The 14,766-nt window shown below is 38.5% G+C and overlaps 1 protein-coding gene across 7 annotated transcripts in view; it reads left to right on the top strand.

The window, feature by feature from the left end:
• LOC309608607 (uncharacterized protein) overlaps nucleotides 1-14,766 on the top strand; it is a 74,425-nt gene that overhangs the window by 18,855 nt on the left and 40,804 nt on the right. For 6 of the 7 annotated variants that reach the window (XR_014233001.1, XR_014233002.1, XM_082348906.1 and 3 more), the window contains one exon: nucleotides 5,172-5,287. The gene's annotated coding sequence lies outside the window, so the exon portion shown is untranslated. Of the gene's footprint in view, nucleotides 1-5,171; nucleotides 5,288-11,735; nucleotides 11,805-14,766 lie in introns of those variants that run through there. The other variant, XM_082348910.1, reaches the window with a different exon arrangement.

Below are 14,766 nucleotides of genomic sequence, written 5' to 3' on the forward strand. Positions count from 1 at the left end.
TGCCTCAGTTATTCTGCTATTGATTCCTTCTAGTGTATTTTTCATTTCAGTTATTGTATTGTTCATCTCTGTTTGTTTGTTCTTTAATTCTTCTAGGTCTTTGTTAAACATTTCTTGCATCTTCTTGATCTTTGCCTCCATTCTTTTTCCGAGGTCCTGGATCATCTTCATTATCATTATTCTGAATTCTTTTTCTGGAAGGTTGCCTATCTCCACTTCATTTAGTTGTTTTTCTAGGGTTTTATCTTGTTCTTTCATCTGGTACAAAGTCCTCTGCCTTTTCATTTTGTCTATCTTTCTGTGAATGTGGTTTTCCTTCTACAGGCTGCAGGATTGTAGTTTTTCTTGCTTCTGCTGTCTGCCCTCTGGTGGATGAGGCTATCTAAGAGGCTTGTGCAAGCTTCCTGATGGGAGAGACTGGTGGTGGGTAGAGCTGGGTGTTGCTCTGGTGGGCAGAGCTCAGTAAAACTTTAATCTGCTTGTCTGCTGATGGGTGGGGCTGGGTAACCACCCTGTTGGTTTTTTGGTCTGAGGCGACCCAGCACTGAGCCTTTCCAGCTCTTTGGTGGGGCTAATGGCGGTCTCTGGGAGGGCTCACGCCAAGGAGTACTTCCCAGAACTTCTGCTGCCACAGTCCTTGTCACCACGGTGAGCCACAGCCACCGCCCACCCCTGCAGAAGACCCTCCAACACTAGCAGGTAGGTCCTGTTCAGTCTCCTATGGGGTCACTGCTCCCTCCCCTGGGTCCTGATGTGCACACTACCTTGTGTGTGCCGTCCAAGAGTGGAGTCCCTGTTTCCCCAAGTCCCGTCGAAGTCCTGCAGTCAAATCCCACTAGCCTTCAAAGTCTGATACTCGAGGAATTCCTCCTCCCATTGCCGGACCCCTAGGTTGGGAAGCCTGATGTGGGGCTCAGAACCTTCACTCCAGTGGATGGACTTCTGTGGTATAAGTGTTCTCCAGTTTGTGAGTCACCCACCCAGCAGTTATGGGACTTGATTTTATTGTGATTGCACCTCTTCTACCATCTCACTGTGGCTTCTCCTTTGTCTTTGGATGTGGGGTATCTTTTTTTGGTGAGTTCCAGAGTCTTAATGTTGATGATTGTTCAGCAGTTGTAATTCTGGTGCTCTCACAAAAGGGAGTGAGCGCACGTCCTTCTACTCTGCCATCTTGAACCAATCCTCTCTCATGGCTGTAATTTAAAAATTAAAACTATAAGATCTCTGGGACTTCCCTGGTGGCACAGTGGTTAAGAATCCACCTGCTAGTGCAGAGGACATGGGTTTGAGCCCTGGTCCGGGAAGATCCCACATGCTGTGGAGCAACTAAGCCTGTGTGCCACAACTACTGAGCCTGCGCTCTAGAGCCCATGAGCCACAACTACTGAGCCCATGTGCCACAACTACTGAAGCCGTGCGCCTAGAGCCCATGATCCGCAACAAGAGAAGCCACCGCAATTAGAAGCCCATGCACAGCAACGAAGAGTAGCCACCGTTCGCCGCAATGATAGAAAGCCTGCGCGCAGCAATGAAGACCCAATACAGAAAAAAATAAATAATAAAATAAAATTAATTAATTAAAAAAACTATAAGATCTCTGTATCTGTCTGTATGTTTGTGTATATTTATATACATATGGATAGATGTGTGATTTTTCTACCGTAGAGGGTATTGCCAAAATTAATTTGTAAAAGAGCTCTATTTAATTAGCTTGATGAAAAATAAGTGTTTATACAAATCAAGTATTCTCTCAGAAATATAGAAACTAACCCAAAAGTGTTTCAAGTTCAAGTGATACAGGATAATCTTCAATAAATAAAAGCTACTTGAAGTTTTGTTGGTTTAGTTAAAATGAACATGTCTTCAGAACTATTCACATTAAATATAATGCAAACATACAACTTTTATTCTACCTAGGTTTACTAAAAGTCAAATAAGCCCATGTTATCACTGTTCCAGAATCTGTCAGCAAGAAAAATAACTTAAGAAGATGGCTAGCTGTTTAATGTCTTGTGAAATTTTCATGAGTAATCTAAACATAATTGTTTAAAAATAGTTTCCAAAATCTTTTTGTTAGCTTGAAACCTTAAAGTTAAGTTAAATGATGGATAGTCATTGAATATCTAGATCATTTCCAAATAAAATATAACACTGAAGTGTTAATAACTGAATATAAGTTCATCTACTTTTGGATTCTTATTACAGAGGAATTAAAGATGTTTGGGTCTAATAGTAAACATGTCTTCTGCCACATTAAAAAGTTGACTGAGAAAGAGTGTACTTCTAGAAATTACTGAGCATTTATAAATTTGCCGGTGCACAGAATGCTGGTGTAACAACCAGCCCATAATTGCTTACCTCTCAGTTTTCACTAGAAACTAAGGTTTCTAAGGGTTAAGAATTCTAATCAATACATTTAATTAAAAACTCTAGAAGTAATAAGAGTGAAAGAAAACAACTGTGTATAAAAAGTTGGTAAGGAAAGTAGAATTTTTTTTATAGATTCTTATTTTATTCAAGGAGTTATATTGCATTACTGTCATTAATTATTATTTATTTTTTTAACATCTTTATTGGAAAATAATTGCTTTACAGTGGTGTGTTAGTTTCTGCTGTATAACAGCGTGAGTCAGCTATACGTATACATATATTTCATATCTCCTCCCTCTTGTGTCTCCCTCCCACCCTCCCTATCCCACCCTTCTAGGTGGCCACAAAGCACTGAGCTGATCTCCCTGTGCTATGCGGCTGCTTCCCACTAGCTATCTATTTTATGTTTGGTAGTGTATATATGTCCATGCCACTCTCTCACTTCGTCCCAGCTTACCCTTCTCCCTCCCCGTGTCCTCAAGTCCATTCTCTATGTCTGCATCTTTATTCCTGTCCTGCCCCTAGGTTCTTCAGAACAATTTTTATTTTTTATTTTTAGATTCCATATATATGTGTTAGCATACGGTATTTGTTTTTCTCTTTCTGACTTACTTCACTCTGTAGGACAGACTCTAGGTCCATCCACCTCACTACAAATAACTCAATTTCGTTTCTTTTTATGGCTGAGTAATATTCCATTGTATATATGTGCCACATCTTCTTTATCCAGTCATCTGTCAATGGACACTTAGGTTGCTTCCATGTCCTGGCTATTGTAAATAGAGCTGCAATGAACATTGTGGTACATGACTCTTTTTGAATTATGGTTCTCTCAGGGTATATGCCCAGTAGTGGGATTGCTGAGTCGTATGGTAGTTCTAAGAATATGTTTTTAGGATAAGGAAAGGTATAAAGAACATACTTCTCTTAAGAGGAAAAGAAAGTAATTTTGTCCAGAAGTGGAATGACTGGCTGATGAAGAATGAGTAAGGACAAATATAAGACAAAACCTGAGGGGATACAAAAAAACCCTGTAGAAGGTTTGTGGAAAAGGAATCCTGGAAATGAATTTTATGTGTGGTCAAGCTGGCTATGATCGGAATTATATTTTTAAAGAATGAGCCTTAATATCAAAAGTACACTGGTGCAGAATTAGAATATGTTTTTGTTTCTGTTAAAAAGACAGTTTTATTGGACTATTAGTCTGCTCTTGATAGGAGATGGGGAAAGCTCTTTGTTTTTGTTTTTGTTTTGTTGCCTTTTGGGTAATCTGCCAGGAAAGCAAAGATTTTGTGTGTTACCAAAATAATTTCCTGTGCTTCATGTTTTATTTATTAGATCTTTGATTACCTTGGAGAACTGAGTCTTCTCAATACTAAAAGAGCTAAATTTTGTTCACAACAATGTAACCTTCCGTATTTGCTTTTAATATCTTCTATTGTCACTCCTGCTAAATAAGCATTATTTCATAATGACTTGTGATCCTATTTAGTCAAATGTTCAAACCTTTTGACATTTTTTACAACTTCCCAGATCAAATCTAAATGGAGTCTTTTTGACCTCAAACTAACTTTGAGATTTCCCAGAGGGCCCCTGGAAATTCCCAAAAGATTTGTCTCTCACCTTATAAAGGAGATGTTAAACTAATTAAGTTTATTTGGCATGTTAAATTACATGGGAAACATTGTCAAATAAGAAGTGATAATAAACCTTCTTAGGTTATATATATATGGATATAAGTTTTCTGATATAGGTATTCCAGAAATTGAAGTTCAGAGAAATTTATCAATATCCTCATTATCCAATTATTGTCTTAAATTGTTGTATGCCACAAAAATAACTGAATTTCTTATCAAATGAACTCTTATCAGATCTTGAACCACAGCCATTTTAAAAGTCTTTTGGTGACTTCCCTGGTGGCACAGTGGTTAAGAATCCACCTGCCAATGCAGGGGACATGGGTTAGAGCACTGGTCCGGGAAGATCCCATGTGCTGTGGAGCAACTAAGCCCATGCGCCACAACTACTGAGCCTGTGCTCTAGAGCCCGTGAGCCACAGCTACTGAGCCTGCGTGCCACAACTACTGAAGCCCGAGCTCCTAGAGCCTGTGCTCTGCAACAAGAGAAGCCACCGTAATGAGAAGCCCATGCACCACAACAAAGGGTAGCCCCTGCTTGTCGCAACTAGAGAAAGCCCGTGCACAGCAATGAAGACCCAACACAGCCAAAAATAAATAAATAAATAAACTAATTTTAAAAAATAAAAGGAGGCTAAAGAGACATGAAATACAGCACTAGACTGGTTATGTGTGCTAGAGGGGGCAAAAAATGCTGTAAAACACACTGTTGGTTTAATTCACGACATTGGAATTCGGAGAGTAGATTAGATAAGTACTGTGTCAGTGTTAGATGTCCTGAAGTTGATAATTGAGTTGTCGTTATGTAAGAGACTGTTGTGATTCTTAGGAAAGACACACTGAAAAGTTTAGGGGTAAAAGGCCATGATGGGTGTAACTTACCCTCAAACGGTTCAGGCAAAAAGAGAGAGAGTGACAAAGCAAATGGGGTAAAATGTTATTAAGCAAACCTGAGTAAAGGTATGTGGATTTTTTTTGCATTATTCTTATAGTTGCAGCCTTTCTGAATGTTTGAAATTATCTACTTAAAAAAAGTTAAAATAATTTTTAAGACATGCTTTTTATCCTTTCTGGCTTTTTATATACATTTACAATGTTTGTATATGTATATGTATACCATACACTCAAATACACTTTTCTGTCATTACAAATCAAATACAGGTTTTAAAATTTATTCAACTATCAACTGCTATGGAAGAAAATCACAGAGATAGGCACCGCTGAAGAGGACTTGGAGCAGAAGGAGAAGGCCTAGAAGCAGACCCTGTGGCATCTTTGTAATTGATTATGATTATTATGGTCATGGGGCAGGGCGGGGAAGGGATCAAAATGACATTGATGAAGAGAAGAGCCTGATGTGAATATCTTACCACACCTAAGCACCCAAATTAAAATCTACAACACACTACAGACAATATACATGGGCCATTATACATTTGACATATTGTGTCACTTATCCATCTTACTATGTGTCAGAGCTGTAATCTGTGTAACAACTCACATATTGTGGAGATTTAATAAAAGTCCAAGCAATTCCAAGATCACTAAGAAAATAACATTATTTTATTAACGCCTGCTGGCCGATTACAATGTTCATGACCAAAAGGCAAAAGAGATTCTAGATTCTGTTTATAAGAAAGACTTTGCATTGATTGTCAGTCCTTCAGAAAATAACCTGTAAACTGAGACCTCTTCTTTCAATCTGTAAAATGCATGACAATGCTGACCCGTTTCTCAGTATCGCTCCGAGAGCAGCTTGTAAACGAGTGTAAAAGACTTGAATAACTTAGGAGTACCTCATAAAACTAAGTTAATAATGACAGGGTGTCTCTGCTCCACACAGCACAGTAGTCTCTGAATGTCAAGTGTGGAGTAAGGGGTGTTCTGAAGACCCACCTACCAGAGACAATAAAGAGCTTTATGCAATATTGTATGTGAACATTGTGACAGTAAAGATGTAAGTTACTGTTATTATTTAGGGACATAATTGCTGGAGCAACTGTACAATGTATCTAAGCAGAATCAAATGAATAATGCAACAAAAAAATCAAAACAGCTATTCAAAGGCAGGTGATCAAATAGCCCAGAAAGGTTGTTATCATTTATATCACTGACAGTACCATACAAACTAGTTTATGCCATAAAACAGACTCCTTTGTACCGCATAGTCAGAGAGGATGAGCAACTATATGCTGTAGAAGTACAGGGTCAGATTTTTCCCGACTGGTAGCAGACTCTAATAGCAGATAGACTAAAGAGTTACTCAAGCAATGTAGGAAAAAGCTGGAGACTAGATTATGAAAAATAAAATTTCCTCACATCTTAGTTTTCCCTAATTAGGTCTGCCAACAAGATCTTGATGAATTAAGATATGAGAGTAGTGAACATTACTTAGAGAGAGGAAAGTTAAAGGCAAGGTATGGGAAATCAACTAAATGAGGAAATTGTTCTCGCATAAGAACATCTGGTTCATAACTGCAGCCAGGGAACTTGGGAAGAGAATGATAAGGGGGATTAGACAACTCATCTTTGTAGAAAGGCAAGCATTGGGGACTTCCCTGGTGGTCCAATGGTTAAGACTCCACGCTTCCACTGCAGGGGGCCCGGGTTCGATCCCTGGTCAGGGAAGATCCCGCATGTCACGTAGCCAAAAAATAAAATAAAATTTAAAAAGTTTAAGACATCTTTGGGAAATAAAGGTGGAGATATTAAAAAAAAAAAAAAGCTTAAAAAAAAAAAAGGTAAGCATTTGGTCTCAAGCTGTTGGGGGTTTGCTTTGACTTTTTGCCTAAGTGACTTGGGATTCTGTTTTCTTGTTTGCGAAGTGGGAATGATGATGGTGATGATGATGATGACAACTCAAGGGGCTCTTATGAGGATTAGACAAGCTAATGCACCTAGTTGAGTGCCTTGCACATAATAGGACTCTAATATATGGTGGCTGTTATTTTTGAATGCCTACTATGTGCTAGACATTTTAATATATGTTACCTGATAGTGTTCTCAACATCACTTTTAATAGGTATTATGAAAACCAGTATACCAGATTGCATACTGGGTAAATGGCAGATCTAGGTCTTAAACTCTGGATAGCCTGACAACAAAATCTGTAATGATTCCATTATACCATGATCCTTCACAAACATGTGACAATCTGAACACATATTTCTTTGTCTTTCATTTTGTCTAGTACTAGCCTTGACTACAGCTTTTGAGCTTTCATTCATCTTTGAGAGCTTATGACATGTCATTTGTGAACGTGTCTATAGATTTAACTCTCCCAACCACCGTTATCTACATCTGCAATTGGGATAAACCAGGACCCTGAGAAGTAAGCCAGTAAAATATTTTCCTGTTTTTTTTTGTTTGCTTACAGTTTTTGGTGCCTTTGGTTGTGTTTGGTATAACTCTGCATGAACCCAGAAAAATATTAGTTAGAGATGGGTCTTCTGTTCTGAGCTTAGAACAAGAGTTCTTAAAGTTCTCAAAGCTTCTTGACATCAGTCTTGGCAATAAATTTTTGGATTTGACACCAAAAACAAAGGCAAAAATAAATCAGTGGGACTACACCGAACTAAAAAGCTTCTGCACAGCAAAGGAAACCATCAAAATGAAAAGGCAACCTATGGAAGAGAAAACAGAGTAGAAAAGTGGTTGACAGGGGCTGGGCATGGGGGAAATAGGGAGAGGTTGGTAAAAGGGTGCAAGCTTTCAGCTATAACTGAATAAGGTCTGAGGATCTAATGTATAACATGGTGACTATAGTGACAACACCTGTATCGGATGGTTGAAATTTGCTAAGGGAGGAAAACTTACATGTTCTCACATACACCAAAAAATATGTGAGAAGGAAAGGAAGGAAGGAAGGAAGGAATGAAGGAAGGAAGGAAGGAATGAATGAAGGAAGGAAGGAAGGAAGAAAGGAGGCAGGGAGGGAAAAAGGGAGGGAGGGAGGGAGGAAGGAAGGAAAGGAGAAAGAAAGAAAGAAACAGAAAGAAAAGAAGGGAGGAAGGAAGGAAGAAGAAACGGTTCTTCTGTCCTGAGTTTAGAGCAGGAAGTTTCAAAGCGCAATCCCTAAACCAGCAGCATCAATGCCATCTGGGAACTTTTAGAAATGCAAATTATAAATTATCAGACCCTAGACAGACCTAGACAATCGGAAACTGGAGGAGGAGGGACAGGCAGCAATTCTTGTTTTAACAAGACTTCCAGGCAATTCTGAAGTGCACTACACTTTGAAAATCACTGATGTAGAGTATAAACAGCATTTAATTTAGCTTTTGATAATAGTGCACATTTGTAACGTATTGATTAACTTTTACATTCTCTTTTGCTAAATAGACTAAATGTTGGTTGTTAAAACTTAAGGGTGTCACTTAAAAATTTTTTTTCACTGACTTGGTTCTAATCAGGATATTAAATACCCTTGCTAGATCCACTTTATTATTTGAGGGTCATTCTCCAGGAAAGATGTGTTTGCTGTAAATGACAACCTATTTCAGTGACGCACCCTTAGACAGAAGTCTTTCTGTATGTCAAATTTAAATTACTCTTTTGTCATTTTAAGTGTATTGCTACTTGATCTATCATCAAAGTACATCTTAATTTTTACAATCCATTTTTAAATGGGTAGGCTGAGGTATAGATGTTGTAAGTGAAAATTTTCAAATTTTCTAATTTTGATCTAACTTTAAATATCCTGAAAAATTATCAAAATCTGTATCCTAAATTATGGTTTGAGAGTTATCACCATTAGCATAGGGGGACGTGTGGAAATGCCAAATGGCTTAGAATTTCATCCTGATATTCTTTCAAATTCCCCAGAAAGTTACTTAGCCACTGGTAACATACATTTTCTAGGGTGGCTGCTTGGCTCAGAACATCCCTCTTAGATAATCATCACCCTTGTTTGTGCTTAATTACTTACGCCATAGCCATAGCCCAACCAAGTTGGATTCTTTCTCTCAGAGGTTAGGAATCTGGATTGAAAGATGTGGGCCAGTCTCTGCTAGCCACTGGAGCTGAGGGTGTGTGAACCCAGGAGCTGTAGCATCTAGAGAAGAAGACAAAGCCAGTCATTAGAAAGAGGCAATAGCCCAGACATGCCAAGAAATCCATGGGCTAGAGAACCTGGAGAGAAAGAGAGAATGAGTATGACGGCAATTGCCATAATTCCTAATGGTTTTCTGGTTCTTGATTCTAAACCTTCTGTATCACCTAAAGAAACTTCTCGTCTTTGGATTCTTTGAAATGCACCTTTATTCCGCTGAAAAATTATCCTTTTTTTCCCCTTTAGCCAAGTTTGAATGAAATTCTGTTATGTATAACTCACAGTGCCTTGATTAAATTTATGGCCAATGAAAAAAAGTGTTCCTGCTCCATCTAAGTGGCAGGAAAGAAATATGAGTGATTCAAATAAACCCTAAAGTTGAAAATTGCTATAGCAATCACTACACTATTTAATAGTGTCTGGGAAAGTTATATGTATTGTCCTGTGCTCAGACGGAATCAAATATTTTAAGTGCCCCTTAGTTATAAAGAAAAGAGCAAACATCTCATTTCTGTATCAGTGAAGGGTGGTTAGGAAGGAAGGTCCCTTTGTCAATCAAATCGGTTTTCTTCAGCTCCCCCAGCAAGTGTGGCGAAGGGACCATGGACTTTGACCATGGTCAAATTTTGAATTTTGAATTCTGGCTGGATCACTTACTATCTCTGCTACCTTAGATAATATTTCTCTCTTCCTAGTTTCTTATGTAAAATGAGGATGAGGACGGTAAAGTCTCCTTCGCAGGACTGGGACAGCCTTTGTTCTCCCAGCTTCTCTGGCCTTGGTGACATCATAAAGGCGGGGGAAGAGAACTGTGTCAACATTAGCCACTGAAGAAGCCTGTTAGAATTCAACTGTGAATTTACTTTTCACTCAGTGTTATTGCCACCCCGTGGATTTCTTGGGTAATGAAGCTCAGTCTGAGCCAGCGAAAGAGGGGGATTACAGTTACTTTAGTAAATTTCAGTTGTCAGTGTGAGTGCCCTCTTCTGGGCATTGAAGGAAATACCACACTCATCATTCCATTTGTAGAGTTGTGGCGTTTGTAGGTTTGCAGAGTTGAAGGTAGTGCTGCAGCATGAATAAGATCGTGCATTAACCTGCCCTCCTCCATGGACACACCCCCCCCCCCAATTTTCAAATATTAAAGCTGAATCCCAAATAATTTGAATTTCAAGGCTGGGCAGTGGTAAAGCTAGGAAGAGAATTTTGGGTCTTCACTTCCAACTGACCGTTCTTCCCACTTACACAGTTGGATAACAGAGCCTTGTTTTTACAATTAGCTGGTGGTCATTTTTTCATTATTTACTTATTTTATAAGCAGGCTTTAATTGATCAATTAGTTTGCTTTATAGCACTGTATATACGTGTGTTTTTCCTCTCTTCTAGTCTGTTTCCTGGGTGCTGCCGATTTTCTTCCTTTAGAAGCATTTTCTTGCCATCCTTTTCTGTGGAAGTATCTGGTGATAGTTTAAGAGCCTATCTGTATTCGCTGTAGAATTTCCATCTTTGTGTTTCCTCCTACTTCCTGAAAAATCCCTCCACTTCTCTGATACTATGCAAATCCTATTTCTTCTGGGCACAACTGAAGTTCCTCAACCTGCTTCTTCTGAGCCTTGCAGGCCACAGTGGTCCATGCTACATCTTTTTGGGGCTCATTATCTCTGACTTATATGTTATTTTAACATGTGCATTATTATTTCTTTAGCTCGACTATGATCTCTTTTTTTTTAATTTATTTACTTATTTTTGGCTGTGTTGGGTCTTCGTTTCTGTGCAAGGGCTTTCTCCAGTTGCGGCGAGCGGGGGCCACTCTTCATCACGGTGCGTGGGCCTCTCACTGTAGCGGCCTCTCCCGTTGCGGAGCACAGGCTCCAGACGCACAGGCTCAGTAGTTGTGGCTCACGGGCCCAGTTGCTCTGCAGCATGTGGGATCTTCCCAGACCAGGGCGCGAACCCGTGTCCCCTGCATTGGCAGGCGGATTCTCAACCACTGCGCCACCAGGGAAGCCCAGACTATGATCTCTTTGAAAGCAAAGATGTCTTCATTGTATTACTCAGGGCACCTGAATTCCCAACGGATATGTAATTAATACATATTTCTTGATCCATCCTAGGTGTCCCTGCTTCCATTTCCCTTTTCTATCATGTTTCCATATTTCCAAGCACAGGAAAACAAAAACACTACATACTAGCAGATTATTGCCTTTTGTTTCCACTGGGTTTTACTTGTGGCAACCAGGTTCCTCATTTGTACGTGCATGGTGTGTGTGTGTGTGTGTGTGTGTGTGTGTGTGTGTGTGTGATTTCTCCCATAACTTCCAGTGCCGAGCAATTCATCTATGGGTCTTCTCTGGCATCTGTGTTCAAGTTACTTTCTTCCACAGAGGTTCTCTTTTTTGTTTATTAGAGGCAACTGATGTTATCGCTTTAAAACAAATTCTCGGTTTGAGGTTTTGAGGACTAAATGTAGCAAATGTGTTTGAAAGCTGGTTTATGGTTATGAATTCTCAGTGGAGATTATTTTCCCTCTCTCCCCTCATTTTCTATAATAAGTCATTCTTTTTCTGGGGAGGGGTTTTTATGTTTTTGTTTTGTTTGCTTGTTTTTTAATTTGTTTGTTTTTTGCAGTTCACCCTCATAATGAGTGTAGCCTTCTTGTATTTCAGATGCATGTATGTGTGGAGGGGTTGGTTTCCATTAACTCATCTCCAACTTGACTCCTGATTTTTCACTAGTGAATTTAAGTGAGTACTTGCTTTTGTGTCAGTCCTTTTCTCTCATGGGCTATAAAATGGAAGCTCAAGTTTCTCCTGGTTGGACAGATCCTCTTAGGGCAGACACCAATTTCAGGCTTTACTTCTCTCCATGGAGTACTGCTTTCACTTTATTTGGTTAAATCTCTGAGCATATCCTTTGATTTTTTGCTAGCTCAGCAATGCACTGAAATAGATTTTTTCATGTCCTATCTAGAATTCTTAGTTCTTTGAACTGGGGTGGCTGTTCTTGATGGGCCCCATGACCACTCACTTAATCTCTTAGATACATTTTGGGATTAATTTGTAAATTTCAAGGAACAATTCTGGTATGATTTTGGATTGAGATTTCACCCAATTTATAGAAGAATTCAGGAAGACAATATCTTTACAATATTTATTCTTCTCATTCTTAAACATGGTTTATCATTCCATTTATTACATCTTCATTATGTCCTTCGGTAACACTTATGTTTTCCTTTTAAAGATCTAACACTGAGATTTTGTAAACAGTTTTTTTAACTTGCATTTTCTATTGGTCACTGCTGTATAAAAGGGTAAGATTTACATAGTACTTACCATGTACAGGGTGTTATTTTAAATCCTTTAGTAATCTTTTATCTGGTGAACTTGTTTATTAACTCAACTGGTCTGTCGCTTAACTGCTCTTGAATTTTCAATAAAAGCAATCACATCACCTATAGTTAATGATCCTTTCCTTGCTTTCTTTTCAATATCTGTGCTTTTTATTTGTTCGTTTTTCCTTATTGCTGTCCTATTTGGACCCTCTCTGTAACAAAATTGTTTTTTCCCTGTGTGTTTTGTTAGTCTTGGTTGCAGGCTTATCTTTCCATTTGCGAATTCCTCTTTCCCTGACTGTGGACACTTTTTAAATTTATTCCTGAGTGCTTCCACTGTTGCAGTGGAGAGGGTTGGAATCTGCTAGCACAGAATCTTCCAGCTGTCTCTATTAGGATTTTTCCATTCCTTTTGGGTGTTGCCAGCCACCTGGAAGGCTGTATTGCCTCTGTGACCCAGTTATTCATACTGACTTCTTCAGTCTGAAAGCAGATGCCGAACTGTTTACTGCTTGGCTCTGTGTGTGTGTGGGTGTGTGGGTGTGTGAATGTTTGTGTTTGTTTGTGTAGAAGGGGTGGAAGCAGGACCAACCTGCTTGACTGTTTTACATTCCATCTCTAAGCAGTCACCCTAATCCTTGGCTCCTTATTCCTTGTTATTTTCATTGATTATGAGATAGAAGTCTCCAGAACTAATCTCACCATATCAGCCATTATATCTAGTGTCTACCTTTCAGCCAATTTTCCTTCCTCAATTCAATCCTGTCAGATTTCTATCTTTTAGATGTATCTAAACATTTCTGTTTTCCTAATGACATTCTTTTTTTCCAGTATGGCTAAGGATTTATTCCTTATTTCTAAATTCATTTTCAAAAATTTGTTGGGAGGTCAGGTTTGTTGCATTCGCCCATTCTGTTAGTAATGCCCACTAATTAATTGTTTTCCTTATTTCAAGCTATTTCTTATTGGCTCGACTGCTAGTAAAACACGTATTAACAATACCAGTAATGGAAGAATATTTGTATTCAGCAACTTCTGATCAATAGATAGATCAGCGAAGCACTGAACTGAGTAAACATGAATAATTATCATAGGCTACCCTGTATAAACTGACATCATTTTGCAATCTCCAAAAAGTTTATAAATTATATCACCAAATTCTCTCCACAAGTCTGAGATAATCATTATAATTTCAAGTTGAGAAAACTATGTCCAAGGATTAACTGAGATTCACACCATTAGCGTGAAGCAGAGAAAGATTCAACGCCCAGGGAGGGATAGCTGTTAAAGGTACAAAATCTACACTGGGTGCAAATTTCACCTCAATTACCAACTAGTTGTGTCACGTTTGAAAAAGTTTTAATTTTCCCATCTTTTAGTTTCTCATCTGCAAATGTTATCAATTACAGTACTGCTCTCAAAATATTATAGTGAGGATTACATTTAAAGAGCTTAGAACTGTTCCAGTCACATAATATGCACTCAATAAATAGTAATTGTTGTTGTTATTATTATTATTGCTACTATTTTGAACTCGTGTCCAGCATCTTTTACTACAGTATATCATTATATGTAAGACCAATTTTTAAAGTCCTACTGAATTTAGGGATAAGCTCAGAAAAAAAGAAGAGAACTCTCCAAAAATGCAAACACATACACACACATGCTCAGACATATATATAAGTACTGTCTAACCATTTGCAGTGGTAACTCCACATGATGCTTTCTAGGTTCTAGAGAACACAAAATGTGTCAGGAAATAGTGTTGAACAAAACAGATACAATCCTCTCTCGTGGAGCTTACAAACCAGAAGAGGAGACAGATGTTAAAGGAGTGATTATACTAAAACAAAGTCATTTCAACTGTACTAAGGGCTTTAAAGCAAGAAATCACTTGGCAACCTATAGCTCAAAAGACTTAGAAATACTCAAGTTCAACTACAATGACTGGAATTTTATCTCCCTGAAGACATGAATGAAAAATAACTGTTTTTTAAATTGTTGAAAAAATGTTGTGGCAGAATATCCATGACTTTTATTAAAAGAATTGAAAACAAAACTTTAATCATTTTCATCTTTTACTATTCAAGTGCAGGAAACAAAGAATCTGACAGGCAGAATAATTCAGTTCTTTGGAGACATGTACTCTATTATGAAGAGAAGGACAGATCTTCTGTTGTTACAAGGTTCTCCGGGGAGGTGGCTAAAACAGAAAAAAAAAGCATCAATGGGTTCATTGAATTGTAAGTAGTACGTTAGGAAATTGCTACGGTCTGAATGTTTGTGTCTCCCCAAATTTCATATGTTAAAATTCTAACCCCAAAGAGGATGGTATTAGGAGGTGGAGCCTTTGGGAGGTGCTTGGGCCATGAGGG

Source organism: Balaenoptera borealis, assembly GCF_965194805.1.
Source record: "Balaenoptera borealis genome assembly, chromosome: 13".
Taxonomy (NCBI): domain Eukaryota; kingdom Metazoa; phylum Chordata; class Mammalia; order Artiodactyla; family Balaenopteridae; genus Balaenoptera; species Balaenoptera borealis.